Consider the following 19111-nt stretch of genomic DNA (forward strand, 5'->3'; position numbering starts at 1 on the left):
CTACCAATTGCAGGATTTTCCTCACCTATTTCTGTGAAAAATGCCTCAGAATTTTTATAAAAATCTGTTTGAATCCATAGATTGCTTTGAGTACTGTGTACATTTTAACAATATTAATTCTGCCAATCCATGAACATTTGTTTGTGTCTTCTTCAATTTCTTTCGTCAAAGCTTGTAGAGATTTCTCACTTCCTTACTTAAACACATTCCTAAGTATTTTATTATTTTTATGCCACTCTGAAACAGATTTTCTTTATGTCTTTTTATCATATTTTATTGTGAACTTATGGAAATGCAACTGACTTATGTGTTGATTTTATATCCTACAACCACTAAATTCACTGATCAGTTCTAACAGTTCTTTGGTAGAGTCTACTATTTTTTCTCTAGAAGATCATATCATCTATGAACAGAGGCAATTTTCTTTATTCTTTTCTGAGTTGGATGCCTTTTCCATCTTTTTCTTGCCTAATTATTCTGTCAAGGACTTCCAGAAGTGTGGTGAGAGTGAGTACCCTTGTCTTGTTCCTGATCTTAGAGGAAAAGCCTTCAACCTTGCACTACTGAGTAGGATGGTGGCTAGGGGCTTGTCACATATGCCTATTGTGTTAAGGTATGTTTCTTTTATACCAAATTTGTTGAGTGTTTTTATCATGAAAGGATGCTATATATTTTGTCATATGCTTCTTTTTCGTCTACTGAAATAATTAAACAATTTTTATCTTTCATTATATTAATATAGTGTATCACATTTCTTGATTTGCATATATTGAACCATCCTTATTTTCCAGGGATAAATTCCACTTGCTCATCATGCATGAATCTTTTTACTGTGCTGTCGAGTTTGGTTTGCTAATGTTTGTTGAGAATTTTTGCATCTATATTCATCAGAGATATTGGTCTGTAGACTTCTTTTCTTGTCATTTCCTTCTCTGGCCTTAGTATTGATAATGCTGATCTTAAAAAACAAATTTGGAAGTGTTCCTTCCTCTTCCAATTTATTGAAAGTTTCAGAAAGATTGATTTTAATTCTTGTTTAAATGTTTGGTAGAGGGCAGCTCGGGTGGCTCAGCAGTTTAGCGCCACCTTCAGCCCAGGGTGTGATCCTGGAGACCCAGAATCAAGTCCCATGTCAGGCTTCCTGCATGGAGCCTGTTTCTCCCTCTGCCTGTGTGTCTGCCTCTCTCTCTCTCTCTGTGTCTCTCATGAATGAATAAATAAATAAAATCTTTTAAAAATAAATAAATAAATGTTTGGTATAACTCATTAGCAAAATCATTTAATCCTGAACATGTCTTTATTGCGAGGTTTCTGATTATTCAATCTCCTTACTTGTTACCAGTCTGTTCAAACTTTCTATTTCTTCATGATTCTGTCTTGAACTACACGTTTCTAATAATTTATCCTTTTCTTCCAGGTTATCCATGTATATGTTGGCATATAAGTATGTTCATAGTAGTCTCTTATGATCCTTTCTATTTCTGGGGTATCAGTTGTAATCGATCCTCTTTCATTTCTGATTTTATTTTTGAAACTTCTTTTATCTTAGTATAGCTAAAAGTGCCAATTTTTGTTATTTTTCAAAAACCAGTTCATAGTTGCCTTGATTTTTTTTTAATCCATTTTTCTGGTCTCTCATTTTTTTCCTCTTGTGTTATTTCTTTCCTTCTGCTAATGTTGCGCTAAGTTTGTTCTTTATCTAGTTCTTTGAAACCTAAAGTTGAGTTGTCAATTTGAGATCTATTTTCTTTACGTAACCATTTCTCACCATAATCTTTTCTCTTAGAGATGCTTTGCATCATCCTACAGATTGTGATATGTCATGTTTCCATTTTTGTTTGTTTCAAAATATTTTTTATTTCCTTTTTGATTTCCTCTGTGACCCACTGGTTGTTCAGTAGTATCTTAAGTTCTGATATAACTGTAAAATTTCCAGCTTCTTTGCTGTTACTGATTTCTAGTTGCATACCACTGTGGTCACAAACTACACCCGGTATTATTTCAGTTTTCTTAAATTTGCTAAGACTATTTTTAACTTATCATATGATCTGTTCTAAGGATGTTCTGCATGCACTTGAGAAGAAATGTATTCTACTGCTGTTGGATGAAATGTTCTGTAAATATTGGTTAGGTCTACTTGGTCTAACATATGATTTGAGTCCATGGCTTTCTTGTTAATTTTCTGTCTGGATGATTCATTCACTGTTGAAAGTGGGATACTGAAGTTCACTATTATTATTATATTGTTGTTTATAACTCCCTTCTGATCTGATAAAGTTTGTTTATGTGTTTAGGTACTCTGATGTCAGGTGCATGTATATTTATAATTGTTAATCTTTCTATTAATTGACCCCATTATCATTATATAATGGCCTTATCTCCAGTTCCCATTTTCTATTTAAAACCTATTTTGTGTGATATAAGCAGAGTTGCCTTGGCTCTCTTTTGGTTTCTACTTGCAAGAAATCTCTCTTTCCATCTCTTCACTTTGAGCCTATGTGTGTACATAAAGTTAAAGTGAGTCTCTTCTAGGCAGCATATAGTTGGGTCTTTTTTTTTTTTTTTTAATCCAGCCAGCCAGCCAGCCACTCTATGTCTTCTGGTTGGGTAACTCAATCCATTCACATTTAAAATAAATATTAATAATGCTTACCAATGCCATTTTTATTTCTTTTCTGGCTGTTTTATAGGTCACATGTACCTTTATTCTATTCTTGCTGCCCTCCTTTGTGAACTGATAGCTTTCTGTAGTGGTATGCGTTGGTTTCCTCCTTATCTTTGTGAATTTAATTACTTTTTTTTTTTTTAAGATTTTGTCTATTCATTCATGAGAGGCACAGAGAGAGAGAGAAAGATAGAGACACAGGCAGAGGGAGAAGCAGGCTCTAGGCAGGGAGCCTGATGTGGAACTGGATCCCGGGTCTCCAGGACCATAGCCTGGGACAAAGGCAGCCTAAACCACTGAGCCACTCGGGCTGCCCAACTTATTACGTTTTTGTACGTGGTTACCATGATGCTCAGATAAAATATCTCACAGATAGAACAGTCTATTTCATTCTGAATACTTTGGTCATACACAAAAACTCTACCTTTTTACTCCCTATATGTTTTGATGACACAATTTTTATATTGTGTATCCATTCACAAATTGCTATAGCTATTTTTAATATATTTATCCTTTAACATTTATACTAGTTCAGTAGTTAAAGAATCACCATATTAGAGTATTAGAGCATTCTGAATATGATTATAAACTTAACTATACCTGTTGTGTGTGTATAAATATATATATACACATATACATATATATATACATATATATAGTATATATATACTTTTTTAAAAGATTTTATTTATTTATTCATGAGAGACACACACAGAGAGAGAGGCAGAGACACAGGCAGAGGGAGAAGCAGGCTTCATGCAGGGAGCCTGATGTGGGACTCGATCCTGGGACGCCAGGATCACTCCCTGGACCGAAGGCAGGTGCTAAGCCACTGAGCCACTCAGGGATCCCCTGCTATATATTTTCATGTTACCAATTAGCATCTTTTCATTTCTGCTTAAAGAATTTCTTTCAGCATTTCTTGTAAGAAAGGATTAGTGGCAATAAACTCCTTTGGCTTTTGTTTGGGAAAGTCTTTATTTCACCTTCATTTCTTTTCTTGTCTTGTCTTTTTTTTTTTTTTTTTTTTTTAATTTGAGACACAGAGAGAGATAGAGTGTGCGTACATGTGCATGTGCAGGTGGAAGGGCAGAGAAGGAGGGAGAGGAAGAGGGAAAGAATCCCAAGCAGAGTGTGGAGCCCTGTGGAGCTCTGTAGGGGTTTGATCTCACAACCCTGAGATCATGACCTGAGCCTAAACCAACAGTCAGAAGCTGAACTAACTGAGCCACCCAGGTGCCTCTCATCTTCATTTCTAAAGGACAACTTTGCTGGGCGAAGTATTGTTGGCTCACAACTTCTTTATTTTAGTTGAATATATTATCCCACTCTCTCAGCCCATGAGATCTTTGCTGAGAAATCCATTGATAGCCTCATGGAAGGATCCCTATAAGAAAGCTGTTTTTGTTTTGCTTTGTTTCATTTGCTTTCGCTACTTTTAAAATTCTATTTTTCTCTTTGATTTTTAGACAGTTTCTGTCTTTGATTTTAGACAGTCTTATTATGTATCTTAAGGAAGATGTTTGGGAGGAAATTTGGGGGTGACCTATTAGTTTCATAAACATAGTTACTAAAATCTCTCCCCAGTTTTGGGAAGTTCTCAGCCATATTTCTTTAAACAAACTTCTATTTCTGGGACTTCAACATTGTTTCTCTTAATGATGTACCATAAATCCCATAGATTTTCTTCATTCCTTTTCTTTTTTTTTCATTCTTTTTCATTTTTTGTGTTTCTTCTTGCTCATTTGAATAACCTTAACTGATCTGTCTTAAAGCTTACTGACTCTTTCTTCTGTTTGGTTAAGTCTGACTGAAGCACTGTATTTAATATTTCAGTTCAGTCACTTAATTCTGCAGTTCCAAAATTTCTGTTTTTTTTTTAATCTCTTGGAGACTTCTTCTGATATCATTAAATTGTTTATGTGTGTTCTCTTATAGCTCTCTGAACAACTTTAGAATAATTATCTTGAATTCTTTCCCAGGCAATTCCTTAATCTCTATTTTGGGGGTGGGTCCAGTTCCTGGAGGTTTACTGTACTTCTTTGGTGAATAAAACTCACCAGGTTTTAGACACAAGCTTAGGACCCCCAGATTGACAGAGATTTTTTTCTGCTGTTCCCAAGTGCTAAGAACATATTGGTTCATGATAAAAATATGTTATTTTTCTTCCAAAGCTGCCATACCCAATTGGAATTTTCATATGCTTAGCATACAGAAAAACAAGTGAATTACCATGCGCTATGTGCTGTGATCTGGGAAGTACTGAGAACACACAGAAGGACATTTAATTCAAATTTGTAGAAACAGGAATAAACACTTTGAAATGAGAAATTTTTGAGATTAAAGCCTAAAGTTAAATAAGGAGATTAAAAAGGTACAGGGTAGGCAAACTGAAAACCCTCAATGATAGACTGAGGAAATGACAGAATTTCACTATGAATAAGACAAAAGTCTGAGAGTCATAGTAAGAGATGTTTAAAAGGCAAATGGAGCCAGTATCATAACACATGACTTTGTTAATTCTACTAATAAACACTAAATGCTAATTTTCTGCTAAGTCATAGTAAAGACCATGGATAATGTACAAAGATTTGTGTTGGATCCACATACAATTTTAAGCAGAGAAGTGACATGATGCGATTTGCTATTTGTTTTTAAACATCACCATGACTACTATGTGGGGAAAAGATCAGTAAAAAACAGTAATAGCAAGCTGTGCATAGATGCAAGAGAAAGATAACAGTGGTCTGACTTACACTTGGGGCAGTGGATATGGGAACAGTAGAGATTTTAAGTTATTTTGTAAGCAGAATGGAAAATGTGAGTGGAAAGAGGATGTGGAAAGTGAGAAAGTATAGAATCACTGAACACTTCCGGGTTCCTGACTGGAATTTGAGAGAAGAGTGGTTCTGTCTCCTGAGAAAAGAACTATTGTTCTGATTTTTATTTTGCAGATTATTCTGGCATTTTAAAATATATTTATTATAGAAGATGAACTTGAGAGCTTTTTGTCAGTTGGATTAAAAACATTTAATTATAAGGCATGAATTTAGACCAATAGTCAGAATCAACATTTGACATTTATGAGATCTTACCATCCAGGGAAATATTGTATCTCTAAATGGTATGCTTTATTTCATTTATAGTTTCTTTGATTTCTCTCTACAGTTTTATGGTTTTCATGATCTAGGTCCTATTCATTTTTCAAAGTTTATTATATCTTATATATTATAAAAGCATTTTACTAAGAGTATTTTCTTAAATGTTATAACTAGTACTTCTTAGTTTATAAAAAATTAATGATATTATTTATTTATTTTGTAAATGACTACAAATGTAATATTAAAAAATAATTTTAGTTGAATATTTCTGGCTTTTCTATGTAGCAGATGACCATGTGAAAGGGAAAAACTTTCTTCTGAGGTAGTTGTACACTCTGATTTTTGTGTTTCAAACTGTATTGTTTATCTCTGCCAAACAAATGTTAAATAATAGTGGTTATACCTAGGTTGTAAATATCCTTTCTTCTCATTCCAATGATCTGATCATATGTTTGGAATAATACTGACTCTTGAATCATAAAAGGTGTCATCCCTAAAAAGTAGTCTTCTGTTTCAAATTAAAAAAAAAATCACTGGTTAATTGGTTTGAATTTTATTAACTACTGTATGGGATCTATTAAACAGATCATGTGATAAAATATGTTATCCAATTACATGGTTCTAAATACCACAATATTATCTGATACTCTTTTAAATTAAGGGCTGCATTGAATTAACTGATATTTAGTTTATGATGCTTGATTATCCTTTTATAAAAAGTACTACTTTTTGGTGAGGGTGTTAGTTTGGTGAGAGGACAGCCTTCATTATATTAACATCAGAATTATGTTGGCTCTTCATAATAAATTAGTATTAAAACTGTCAAATTATTTAGTGGTTTATTTTTTACATGTAAGTTTATTTTTTATATTTCAGTTTGAACATTATCATGAAAATGCTTGATTTCAGCAAGAGAGTTCTAAGACTAACTTTTCAGTTTAATTCTGTGTATTGAATTTTGGTCTTCTTAAAAACATGGACATACTGCTTTTATTTTCTTTTGGCATCTAATGTTTGAGAGACAAAGTCAGACACAATCCAGATTTGTGTTTTGAAAATTGGCTCTTCCCACCTCTGCTTTGGTGCATATAAAAAAATCCATTTTTCTTTGAAATGCAATGCACTCTCTAAAATGTCCAAATGTCTTGATAGCTGATAAAATCAAAAAATGTAGATTGTTTTTAGCCTTAAAAACTGTTACTCCAAAAAAAAAAAAAAACTGTTACTCCCCACCTACTTTAATATTCTTCCTGTTACAGTAATTCTGGTTTTCTTTTTAGAAAAGTAAATTATATAGATGGATGTAATCAGCATTTTGTAAACTTGAAATCTATCATTTTCTCCCTGATCAATTAAAAGTTTTTATTATTTTTCTTTACCATCTAGGACATTCTTTTAAGTCTGTCTCACAAATTCCTACCACTTTTTCCATGTTGCTTCCCATATCATCTATTTCTGCTCACCTTTCTGCTAGTATGTGTTTGTATGTCTGCCTTTTATTTATTTCACAATTCATTTATTGATTCATAGAAACTGGATTCTTGAAATTTATCAAGAGGATAGGCCAGCAGTCATCTAACATTTACTTTTATTTCTAAAATTAAATCATTTTCACAATGATGTATTGTTTCCCATTTTATGTTTATTATTATTGCTGTTGTTGTAATTGCTCTTGTTATTACTGGCTTTCATTTTCTTAATTTTTAAAGCGTTTTATTTTACTTAATTCTCTTTGAATGGTTAGAATCTTGTTTAGATAAATTTAGTATATCTTATATAAGTCCAGTTAGTGGATTTTTTTAATCTCTTGTATCTTCACTGGGATTTTGTGTTTTGTTTTTTTTGTTTTTTTTGTTTTTTATTTATGATAGTCACAGAGAGAGAGAGAGAGGCAGAGACACAGGCAGAGGGAGAAGCAGGCTCCATGCACGGGGAGCCCGATGTGGGATTTGATCCCGGGTCTCCAGGATCACGCCCTGAGCCAAAGGCAGGCGCTAAGCCGCTGCGCCACCCAGGGATCCCTTCACTGGGATTTTGATAAAACAGGAGGATGCAACACAAATGCCTTTAGGATCCTGCGCGTAATTTAAACTATGAGGTGGATTGGGTGGAAAATGTTAATTAAAAATCCTGTTTTAAAAATAAAGCTGAAAAAAATTATATTAAATTAAATTAAAAATAAAAATAAAGCTGAAATCTAGACCTATTAGGAATAATATATACCAAATATATTATACTCAATGCATCCTAAGTGAACTAAGTTTACTATAATTTGAAGTTTTGTATGGTGTGACTACAAAGAGTTGGTGGTAATATATAGCTTTCTGTATTATTTTGTTACATTATAGCCTACCTTCTTTAATATATATATGTAATGTGAAACAAAATTATGACTGATAGCATCCTTTAATATCTAATTTCTGTCAATTCCTGAATATATAATCTCTATACCTCATATTTGAACATATTTACCATATATGGATAACCTGGCATTTCCTTAATTTCTTATCCCCAAAAATAACCATGAGTATATGGATTAGAAGGACTCTCACAGTTTGATGACATGTGAAACTTAAGTTTGTGATATAAACATAGGAATTATTCAGTCAATAATTATTTCCTTTAGAGATATGATAAAAGTAATAATTATGAAGAATACTTAAATAATTTTATAATTTCACAAATAATTATCAACAAAACTTAACAAATGGAAGACACTTAGGTGCTTTATCCTAGAAATAAAATATTCATTTTCACAGTGCATCATTATTTAATGTATGCACTTTGTCCTACTAAGAATTTTCACTTTGGAGGACTTGATGTGTAAATTTAATAATTTCTTTAAACTAATGATGAATATTATGCTCACTGTTAAATTTAATAATCTATTAAAGCTTTTACAGAAACTTTAGAACTAATGTAACATGTTACTTTGCTCCTGAATTGCAGAAGATGAAACAGATTACCAAGAATGTAATGAAAGCAGGACAAAAAGTTTGAAGGGAAAAACAGAGGCAGAATATCTCAGTTATTTGAAAGAAAGCAGGGAAGTAATTACCAAGAATATATGAACTGAAGTTATCTTCTTTCAGAAATTCTAGATCCTTTTTTATTTATAAAAATACCACCTATCTAGTCTTTATATAAAATAATAGAAAATCATATAGGTAGCTTAAAGTTAAACACACAGGTCTACAATAAATTGCCAAAAGGCAATTGATAATGATCATAATAAGCTATGTTTATTGATTAGTTGTTCTGCAGTTGGCCTAAGTAAAGAAGAATTCTCCATATTTATCACAACATTCTAGTGCCTTACAACATTTTCTGGGATGATATTTCATTCGATTTTTCAAATGATTGGTATTTCACTGAACTTCAAGCCTTCCCTGAACTCAACCTATGATCCAATGATAGGAAGTTTTAAGAGAACCAGATGCCTAGCTTTCCTAGTTACAAAATTCTTTCAAATGGCATATTATGCCATATTTCTATTGTGAAATATATTTTTCTGGTCTTTACAATATGGATTTTTTGACAACATCACTTCACTTAGAATCAAGATTTTAATTCATCCAGTCATAGTGAATCTAAGAAAAACTCAGATAATTTCTGGATTTATAGAACCAAATGACATTCATATGTTTAAGACCTTTTAAGTTACCATACTTTTTTAATTGACTCAATTCATACCATTGATGAAATAATTCAACAATGGTTAAGAACAAAAGATTCAGTATTATTTACCAATATCAAGATATTTAAAATTTCATTATTATATAGAGTGTGAAATTCTTTACAAAATGCTATTGTTCTTTTAACAAAGCAAGATTTCAATATATTGTCATTTACATTGAGAAATTCTTGGTCTAGTGTACTAATCTTATTTCTTCTTAAGTAAAATGTTAATTTCTGCTTATTTATATCCTCAAATGTAATAATTAAAATGTATTTTCCTAATTCTCAAAAATTATGTTTTAGACATCCTGAATTTAAATAAATTAAAATGCATTTGGGATATTTCAGACTTTGAATGTATTTATTAATAAGCAATTAATCAGATGCTCACTTCACACTGAAATTTTGTTTTTCTAAGCATCAAGTCCCATCCAAAATCAATAGCATGCTAATGCTTTTCCCTATAAAGTGAAAAATTAAACCCAAAGAAAAATCACCTTCATTTGTATTCTCTTCTTCAATAATTCTACATATGGAGATGCTAATAATGGAATATGACATTTTAAAAATTACCTCTCAAATAAAATTCTAATTTGTCTCTGTAGACCTCTGACTGTTAAATAAATCACCATTGTATAGCATCAGTGAATCGCAATGGACAAATCTAGTCTGAAATACTGGGTCTGCCCAGTATTACTTACTTTTTGAGTTATTATTAACATTTTCTTTACCTACTGTTTACCTAGTATTTCTCAAATCTACAGTGGGGAATATACCACCTACCACATAATGACTTTTGAAAGAATGCATGAAATAATTAAAACCAAACATCTAAGAAAGTTGATCATACTACACACTCATAAGTAGTCAGGAGCCATTACTAGTGGCTGGTGCTAGTGGTTAAATAATAGCATCAGACATATAATTTAACTTATTTTATAATACATACTGCAAAAAATACCATCAGAAATATTGTCAATGCTTTCAAATATTTACTAAACATAAGCAAATAATATACTCCCCTTTAAAGCTATCATAATTAGTTTGGAAAGCAGATTTACACAGAAATACTTATAGGACATATGAAGTTCTTTGGACAAAGGATTTAGGTTTGGTGAGAGTGGTCCTGAGTAGCTTCACACAGGAAATAGTGCTTTACCTGGGTCTTGAGAACTAAGTAAGTTTTCACCAATAGAAGACAAATGAAAAGGTATTCCAAGGTAAGAGAAGGGTATGCTTAAATGCATCAAGTTTGAGAAATGGAAGCCACGCTGGGTTGCTGTGAACACAGTAAATATCAGGAAAGTGAACAGACACTCAATTGAAAAGGGCTGTAAATGCCAATTAAACTATTTTATTTGACTTCTAATTTTAGCACTAGCAGAATAACTCTTTCTAGACTGGACCTCCCATGGTAAATGACTACAAAACTGGACAATTTATATGGGTGTGATTTTGTAAAAACTGAACAAGAAACAATGCCACACTGCGGGAAGAAAACTGAGGAGATGAATCTCACCTCTAACCTGGCTTCCTCTTGAGGGTATTCTCCAGAAAATGAGATGGTTATCTGCACTCAATATTACAAAACTGAAGAAGCTTAGACTGGAGTCTGCATCTGAACAAAGGAGTGAAATTTATGGGGCAGGATACTGGAGGAGAACAAGGTGGCCTAGTCTTCATGAAGGTTCCATGAAATGAGAAAAGAACTGGATATGTGCAGAGCAACACTGTGTGACACCTACCAGAGAATTCTGGAAGTAAGCTGAAAGCTCAATGGGGAAGGTACAAGAGGTTGCTCCAATGAAAGACAATGGAGCGTTGGCTCAGCAGATAGGTGATACCTCAGATGTTCACTTGAGATGTCAGAAAAGCCCACAGTTTATGAGAAAAGACTATATTCTGAATAAAGGGCCGCTTCCCAGAACAAGGAGCAAAGCCAAAATAGATCTACCCTAATGAAGAATAAGGCCCAGTATCAAAGGAAAAACACGATCTCCTCATAATTTACCAGACTGGCAGAAAAAATCAACATTCTGTTAAGGAAATAATATAATTAATACTTGCTACAATGTCATTCCCAATTACCAGTGAAGAGAAATGGAATACATGAATCCAAAATATAACACTTTGGAATTCAGATTATTGTAAGCTTCAGGCATGAGAGACCCAGCAGACTCAAGAAAAACCTTTACCTCTCCTTTAACTGTCTAAAAGAATTTAGACAGAGAGCTTGGCTCAGAATAAAGCTATCTGACCAGAGATAACTTTTATCTGAATGGCCTTCAAGCATGTCAGGGCAAACATCTAATTACCAAATATCTGCTCTTCTTATTGTCCTGTGAACTACCCTTATCTACTTGAAGCCCTGGGCCCCTATCCTATTCCTTCGTGTAGAATGGCATATAAACTTCAATTATGTGACTTGTTTTTGGGTCTCAGTGTCTTTAGAGATGCCCTGCACAAACATAATTAAATTTGTTTTTCTCCTGTTGTCTGTCTTGTGTTAATTTGATCATTGGACCAGTCTAAGAATTTAGAAGGGTAGAGCAAAACTTTTTCCTCCCAACACCAACATATATTTTAAAAAATATTACGTACATAAAGAATCAGCTTCAGTAAGGGGGCTAAGGAATTTTAAAACAGAGCCTTTTTGCGGTAGTCATTTTCTATTTGGTATATTGATTATTCCAAACTGAGCAAGTATACAGGAATGATGACTAATGCCAGGTGGCATGGGTGCTTAAACCAAACAGTGGCAACATATATTGCATTCGTTGACTATAGTTCTTATTCCTTTATAAGATATTTCTCTTGTAGACTATAAAAGCGTAATTTTCACCCAGAATATATAATGGATGGAGCAATGGAAATTGCAAGGTCATAAAATCAAATACGACTTTGTTTAAATACCAGCTGTAATATTTATTAGACATGCCATATGAAGAAATTAAATTAGCTGATTATCATCTTCCTTATCAGTATATGGGTCTAATATTGTTTTTGTTGAGAAAAAAATATATGGTAATGTTTGGATAGGGATTGACACATTCTATGTGCCTAATAGTTGGTGAATTTTTGTGACTGCAGATAATTGAATCAAAAGTGTTTTCAAACCAGCAGGAAAGGGTTAAATCAGGAGGCCTGAGTTGCTTTAATCCTCCACATCCCAAAGAAAGGCCTGTCTTCAGGGCTGACCCCTGACTAACTCTTTGGATATAATCTCTGAGACCTTGGGATATTATGCCTAATAAGAGCGGTTTTGTATGCCTGAAGCCATGCTGTACCAATCTGACTAGAAAACTTTATCCTAACAATTTGATTTATGGTGGATGAATGCCTATTTCGGTCAGTGTGTGTGGGTAGGGATAGGGAAGGAGTTGCAGAATCGGGGCCGGAGTCTGAATAGCTGAAGTCAATCATGTAGTCACTAAATGCTCAGATGACTGACCCTAAACATAAACTGGACACAAAGACTTGGTAAGTATTGACTCAGGTAAGTGATGAAACTTCACATGTGTTGTCATATACCATTGTTGGGAAAATTAAGTGAGTTCCTGTGAATTCCACTGGGAGGGGAACCTTGGGAGCTTGGATCTGGTTTCTCCTAGACTGCACCCCATGTGTCTTTTTTCTTTGCCAACTACAATCTGTATCCTTTTTTGTAATAAACTGTTATCATGAGTATAACAGCTTTATCTGAATCCCAGGAATAATCTAGTGGATCTTCAAGACCAAGTGGAGTCTTAAAGAATCCAAAACACATGTTTCTATACCTTCTAGAAGGGACCAAAATGAACACTGCTCAAGGTAGTCCATTCTAGCCATGGATGACTATATTTCTTAGGAAATTTGAAAATTCCAACATGTATTACTGGGGGTATATGAGCATTTTATAAAAATTTTTAATGTTCCATTTTCATTTAGATTAAAATGCAAATAATAATATAAAGATATTATAGACTACTTATATATCCACTATATAATCAAGTAGTGTGGTAAAGTATCAGTCCTTGTGTTGGCAATTATGATACCATCTGTTAAAGCTACTAGTACTCTTGTAATACTAGAGAATGGTAAGAATGAAGCATGAAAGATACAACTGTGTTAAAGACTATCAGATATTGGGATTTACTCTAAAAATGAAGGTTCATGAGTAGAACTGAATAATGAAGGGACATATTAGTATTTACATGAAAAAAATTAAGCTAACAGATAGTATATTTCATATTATAAGATGTCATTTGTGCAAAATCTAGTTTTAACATTTTTAATTGTAATAATACTGATATTAATTTATATATTCCTTTGATTTATTAGTTTCATAAAATGTATAAAGAGTTTATGAGTTTTATAGTTATATACATGTAACAAAAACATGATATTATAAGTTTCAGTCAATATTTAGAAACTGCAAGAATTTCTTTTATGCTCCTAAGAAGAGGTGCATATTTCTGAGTTTCAAGACACTGAAATGGGAAATACATTTGTGCTTGAGAACTTTTTTTTTAAGATTTTATTTATTTATTTGAGAGAGTGTGTGTGCAAGCATGAGTAAGGGGAGGGGCAGAGGGAGAGGTCAAAGCAGACTCCTACATAGGGAGCCCAAGGCCCAGCTGGATCACAGGACCCTGAGATCATGACCTGAGCCAAAGGCAAATGTTTAACAAACTGAGCCACCCAAGCACCCCTGTGTTTGAGAACTGTAAAGGAAATATAACTAAAATGTTTAATTTGTAAGTAAATATGTGGATAAATTTTTAGGCATCAAATTATTGTTTGTAATTCTTTTTTAAGATTTTTTTTTTAACTTTTAGTTTTTTATTTTGTTTCAGACAGCTGACCGAGGCAACTACATTCTAGCACATCTTCTTAAAAATCACTAAACAAATGAAAGACAACTTACTTATATATAAAAAGGCAAGGGAAAAAGGTCATGATTGTCTAACAGGGAATTTGATCCCCAAATAAATTATCTTACAAAAATATCAAACTTGCTTTTCCACATCTCTACTGTTAAAAATGAAGGGAAAAAATTTCACATAAAAAAAAATCTGCAGGCTGGTATCGCAAGTTAAGATAATCATTTTTACATACTAAATAAGTCCTTCAAATAAATATTTTAAACAAATTTAAGTTTTTAAAAAAATAGGTCAAGTATTTACCCTATATTTGTTTGGTCCACCAGAAGACCATTTATAAAACTGACATTAAACTGGACTGTATGTAGCTCATACCCTATGAGTAGTAACATACATATCACTGAGGCTGGGTATGCACAAGTGCATATCACATATATGTGAATGGCTACTGCTGTACATCCTACTTTCATAAGCAGTTCCACCCTGTAAAAATCCTCTAGCCTATCATGAATCAAACTGCAAGGAAAGAAAAAAGAAAATACTTTGCCTATTGTAGACACCTGCTCAGTAATTTTTAAAAACACAAAAATTATCACGCTTTTGGGCCTTAAAGATTACTGAACATGAGATAAAATTCAATACTGCTGACAAATACTTGAATATGGACAGCATATTCACCACTCAGGTGGAGAGCACACAAGTGAATGTCTATTATAGAACTCTGGTGTCTCACTGGTCTCTTCCTACTGTTTGATCCTAGAGTTTTACATGGCCTTGGATCCTTAGAAGATATAAATCTAATCAGATATGTTAAGTTTTTCTGTTCTAACAATCAACTTTTCAAGAAGTACACAGTGGAAGGATATAGGGCTTTCTGTATCTCCTCATACTTTAAAAGCCAACTTCATTTTTTTATCGTAATGCTGATATTTCAATTAACACTATGCTACAAGGAAGGCTGACTATACTACAGTTTTGTCCATAATAGTCAAATCTCTTATTGCTAAAATATTCCAAAATAAATCCAGTAAACCATTTCCACTTCCAATGACTTAACTACGAGATGAATCTAACAGTTTTTTTAAAACCAATTACAATTAAACTGACCTGGGGACAGCTACGTTTAAAACCCTGTAAAACCATAGCCAATCACTCAAAAATCTAGAATACCAACACTTTCCATCCAGGATAGAAAAAAGAGCATCCAAAATAAAGAGAACCACAGGACTATTCAAGCAACCAATCAAAAACCACTTCTCTGTTATTTGAGCTAGTAGTTACTCTAAGCTTGAAGTTTCCTCCTTCGTTATTATTGGTGGATCCTAGAGTCACACTTCTATGTCAAATTTGACAGTGGACCCAGAAGTAACTGCTGGCAACTGATTAGTCATTTCTTTTCCATTTATAAAAACTGCACTATTTGTACTAAGGCCCACTACTTGATCATGCTGCAGAGAGTCATATCTATTCTGTTTTTCTGCACACACTCCTATACTGTCTCTTCTGTCTGGCTGTCCCATATTTTCAACTCTGAATGTCAATGTCTGCCCAGAGAAATAAGTTGGAGCACTGGAGTAAAGCACACCCAAGGACTCAGAATCATTCCAGAGGGCTATATTTCTTCGACTACTCAAGCTGTACCCATCAAAAACCAGCTGTCCACTCATGAGGCACCAATGTGGAGTGACCCATCTGGGGGACACTCCAAGGACTCCACTCCTGTTGGCCATCTCCTCGGGAACAAACTCTGAACTGATAATCAACGTTGGGGTCTATGTGCAACACAATCAACTCAGTTTCAGAGCCTACATATACATCTTCAAAATGATTTGAAGTGCATTTGCAGAACTGGAGCCTGTAATCCTGGGCTGTAAAGTCATCATCCACCTTACACCATCAAACAATGATGCCTCCAGGTTTCTCTATTAGTTCTTCTATCTGTACTGGTGGGCAAGATGTTACCGTTCCATGCTTGAAAATGTGGTCTTTCACTATGTTCAGAATTGCGTCATCCAACTGAGCAAACAAGGCACATCAACCAGTAGAGGCACTTCTGGTAAGTTGTCCAACTGAATGTGTGAGGCCTTTTTGGTAGAGTTCCACAGTTTTTCATTCTGTTCTCCTATGCCACCAAAAATGGCAATCTCCCCTTCTTGGACTAAGTCCTCTGCAGTATTAACTTCCATGCTCTATGAGCTTCTGGCAGTCATCTAGAGGTTTAATGGTTTCCTGTTCAATGGTATCCACCTCTTGCAAAAAGGTTACCTTCGCTCATCCAGAAGCTTCCCAAGAGATCCCTTTAAATCATTAAAATGCTGTTTGAGGACATCTCTTGTCTGTGATGCACTCTCTTTGATCTGCCTCCATGCCTCCTGCAGCCCCTGCAGCCTCTGGCCCAGCTCCCACCAGTAGCTCTGTGCCCCCTCCATACTCTCCTGGGCCTCCGGCAGCAGCAACTCGGGCTCCAGCTCCATCGCCCCCTCATCTGGCCGTGCAGCCGGCAGCTGTGGGCACAGCTTCCCCACTGTCCCAGGCACTTGCCTTTTTTAAGATTTTACTTATTTATTTGAGAGAGAGCAGGAGTGGGGGGTCGGGCAGAGGTAAAGGAAGAAGGACAAACTCCCTGCTGAGTGTGGATCTCTATGCGGGGCCAATAGGGGACCCTGACCCCAGGACCCTGAGATCATGATCTAAGCCGAAGTCAGATGGTTAACTGACTGAGCCACCCAGATGCCCCCGTAAAACTTATTTTAAGTTGCTAAGAGTATTTCAGCAATATCTTTTTAATACTATAGGTCTCAAATCCTCTCATCTGATAAATGTGGATATTAACATATACTTCATAGGATTGCTGTTAGGATTACTTAGATAATTCATGTAATAAGAATGATCCAAAAAAATCATCCTGGTGCTTGGAATATTATAGGCACAGAAGTCAATAACTTTTGTTCCCTGATTGCCTCTTCTTTGTGAGAGACCCTAGGATTTCTTGTAATTTTCTACCTCAAAGCTAACTTCAACTATCGATAGAAAAGAATATTCAAGTCTCCTTTAATAGTGGTTCTTAAACTTAATATTATGTAGTAACAAATTATTGATAACCCAATAATACGTTTTGTTACTTCACTGAAGATAACTGTCTATGCTTCAAAATGGACATAAAATTGCTCTGATTCATATATTTATATAGGTTTTTGCAATGCAGAATTTGAGAGAAATATACAATAATATATGTATTACTTTCTCATGCCTAAAATTGAACACTGAAAACAAAACATAAACAAATAAAAAACTCAGGTATCTAGCAGTTGAAAGAAAACATGGAAATGCCATAAAAATGACTTCATTACTCAGTTTTCTCTGTGCACATAATTGATGTAAGTGCTTATATTTTTCACAGATTGTATTGAGCAGGCTAAGACATTATCCTGAGCTCTGAACCAGATGAAGCATAGGCATAGTTCATTAATTTCTGATGATTTAGTATAAACAGGGTTCCCCAAGTCTACATAACCTTCCAAAAAATATACATTATTAGTTTCCCCTTCATCTCAAATTAAATGTGACAACTACAAAGTAGCTCATTTGCAACTTACTGTAACTTTAGATTACCAAATAAACAGACTTATCATCAATTTCCAAAATGAGAGTCTCATCAAATTTTGCCATTCTACTTTTATACAGTACCTTACAAAAAAAGATGATTTTCTCTTTATTCCTATAGTGACATCATTAGTCATTTAATTTTTCTCTTATTTTGCCATATTTATTTATTTTGTTTCAGGACTCACAAGTAGATTAACCCAACACTAGCTTTCTTGATATTAAACCTTAACATCACTAAAATGATTCCCTGCCTATTGCTGAATCTTATCAGCACACTCCTTATGGCTTTCCTGGGATACAGGGCCAAATTATCTGTGTTAGGTCCGTCACCAAACATCCCAAACATCTGCTCTTATCCCTGCATTCTTATGAACAGCTTTCCACTATTTTGCTCTTTAAAAATCCCTTCTAATCATTCATTCTACAGCAAACATTTTTCTAGGTAATATCCCACACTGCAATATGTCTCAATATTCTTTCTGAATAAGATACTGAGAAATCAAGGAAAAGACTAGAATTGAAAAAAGATAATTATTAGTGGTCATTATGAAATTAGGGTTTGGTAAAGGTATCCTCTGCTGAAAACAGTCAAGTACATAGCTTTTTCACTTTCAAATACACATGCCTATGTGTACACAAACATGTTTTTATATACTAACGTTCAATCAGGAGTTTTATAATCTGCAATATGCCTTTACTTTTGTATTTTCATGCATGCATTTATTATTTAACATTAAGGGCCTATATGTGTATGTACACACAGTATCCCCACTAAAAAGTAAACTCCATGAGTGTAAGTTTTTTTATCTATTCTAATCGCTGCTGTATCCCTAGAATATATGATTTGCACTCAATAAATATGTCTTTAAAAAAAGAATCGCAATAGTGAATGAGATGAACAGCAACAGACTTTAAGATCTATTATAATGCTACAATAATCATGACAATGTGTACTAACAAAAGAATAGAGAAATCCATTAATGATACAGAACAGAAATCACAGGCATACACTGACACAAGTACAGTCACCTGATCTTTGACAAAGGAGCAAAGGAAATCCAAACTCTTTTCCACAAATGGTATTCAAACAAATGGACATCCACATGCAAAAAAAAAAAAAATCTCGAATACATTTATACCATTCACAAACTTTAACCATTAACTCAAAATGGATTACAGACCTAAATATAAAATGCAAA

The 19111-nt window shown here is 33.9% G+C and overlaps 1 protein-coding gene and 1 pseudogene across 1 annotated transcript in view; both read right to left on the reverse strand.

The window, feature by feature from the left end:
• GALNTL6 (polypeptide N-acetylgalactosaminyltransferase like 6) overlaps positions 1-19111 on the reverse strand; it is a 1143667-nt gene that overhangs the window by 1070648 nt on the left and 53908 nt on the right. The window lies entirely within an intron of this gene.
• LOC112934146 (cytokine receptor-like factor 3 pseudogene) lies at positions 15456-16783 on the reverse strand (annotated as a pseudogene).

The sequence above is a fragment of the Vulpes vulpes genome, chromosome 9, assembly GCF_048418805.1.
Source record: "Vulpes vulpes isolate BD-2025 chromosome 9, VulVul3, whole genome shotgun sequence".
Classification (NCBI taxonomy): domain Eukaryota; kingdom Metazoa; phylum Chordata; class Mammalia; order Carnivora; family Canidae; genus Vulpes; species Vulpes vulpes.